Source organism: Phascolarctos cinereus, unplaced genomic scaffold (assembly GCF_003287225.1).
Source record: "Phascolarctos cinereus isolate Bilbo 61053 unplaced genomic scaffold, phaCin_HiC Scaffold_9;HRSCAF=440, whole genome shotgun sequence".
NCBI classification, from domain to species: domain Eukaryota; kingdom Metazoa; phylum Chordata; class Mammalia; order Diprotodontia; family Phascolarctidae; genus Phascolarctos; species Phascolarctos cinereus.
Window position 1 is genome coordinate 96,685,611 of NW_027556402.1, and position 1,961 is coordinate 96,687,571.

Consider the following 1,961-nt stretch of genomic DNA (forward strand, 5'->3'; position numbering starts at 1 on the left):
GAGCCAATTTGGAATTGGTTTTTTTAATATAAATTTATTTATTTTTAGTTTTTGACATTTACTTCCACAAGATTTTGAATTCCAAATTTTCACCCTATCTTGCCTCTCCTCCCACTGCAAGATGACATGCATTCTGAATACCCCTTCCCCTAGTCTGCCCTCCCTCTATCTCTCCCCACCTTCTCTTATCCCCTTCCGCTTCTATTTTCCTGTAGAGCAGGATAGATTTCTGTACCCCATTTCCTGTATTTCTTATTTCCCAGTTGCATGTGAAAACATTTTTTGAAACATGTGTTTTTAAAACTTTGGGTTCCAAATTTTCTCCTTTCCTCCCTCCCCACTCACCCTCATTGAAAAGGCAAGCAAGTCAATATAGGCCATACACGTGCAGTTATGCAAAACACTTCCATAGCAGACGTGTTATGAAAAACTAACTCTATTTCCCTTAATCCTATGCTGCCCCCCAATTTATTCTATTCTGTCTTTTGACTCTGTCCCTCCTCAGAAGTATTTGCTTCTGATTACCCCTTTCCCAATCTGCCCTCCTCTCTATCATCCCCCCTGCTCTCTTGTCCCCTTTCCCCTCTATTTTCCTGTAGGGTAAGACAGATTTCCATACCCAATTGAGTGTGTATGTTATTCCCTCCTTAATCCAAATCCTACCAGAATAAGATTCCCTCATTCCCTCTTACCTTCCCCCATTTCCCCTCCACTGTAAGAGCCTTTTCTTGTCTGTTTTGTGTGAGATAATTTACCCCACTCTACCTCTCCCTTTCTCCTTCTCCTAGTATAATCTTCTCTCACCCTTTAATTTTATTCTCCAGATATGACCCCTGAATCTTCAACTCACCCTGTGCCCTCCTCTATCTATCTATCTATCTATCTATCTATCTAAATATATTTTTCCCTCCAAAAGTATGATGAGTTATAAATATCATTTTCCATGCAGGAATGTAAACAGTTCAACCTTAATAAGTCTCTTATGATTTCTCTTTCTGTTTACCTCTTCATGTTCCACTTGAGTCTTGTATTTGAAAGTCAAATTTTCTATTCAGCTCTGGTCTTTTCATCAAGAATGCTTGAAAGTCCTCTATTTCACTGAATGACCATTTTTCTCTCTGAAGGATTATACTCAGTTTTGCTGGGTAGGTGATTCTTGGTTGTAATCCTATCTCCTTTGCCCTCCAGAATATTATATTCCATGCCCTGCGGTCCTTTAATGTAGAAGCTGCTAAATCTTGTGTTATCCTGATTGTGTTTCCACAATGCTTGAATTGTTTCTTTCTGGCAGCTTGTAATATTTTCTCCTTGACCTGGGAACTCTGGAATTTGGCTACAATATTCCTAGGAGTTTTCCTTTGGGGATCTCTTTCAGGAGGAGATCAGTGGATTCTTTCAATTTCTATTTTGCCCTCTGGTTCTAAAATATCAGGGCAGTTTTCCTTGATAATTTCTTGAAAGATGATGTCTAGGCTCTTTTTTTGATCATGGCTTTCAGATAGTCCAATAATTTTTAAATTCTCTCTCCTGGATCTATTTTCCAGGTCAGTTGTTTTTCCAATGAGATATTTCACATTGTTTTCTAATTTTTCATTCTTTTGGATTTGTTTTACAGTGTCTTGATTTCTCATAAAGTCACTAGCTTCCAATTGCTCTATTCTAATTTTTAAGGAAGTATTTTCTTCAGTAATCTTTTGGACTTCCTTTTCCATTTGGCCAATTTTGCTTTTTAGGGCATTCTTCTCCTCATTGGCTTTTTGGACCTCTTTTGCCATTTGGGTTAGGCTATTTTTTAAGGTGTTATTTTCTTCAGTACTTTTTTGGGTCTCCTTTAGCAAGCTGTTGACTTGTTTTTCATGATTTTCTTGCATCACTCTCATTTCTCTTCCCAGTTTTTCCTCTACTTCTCTTACTTGCTTCTCAAAATCCCTTTTGAGTTCTTCCAAGGCCTGGGACTGATT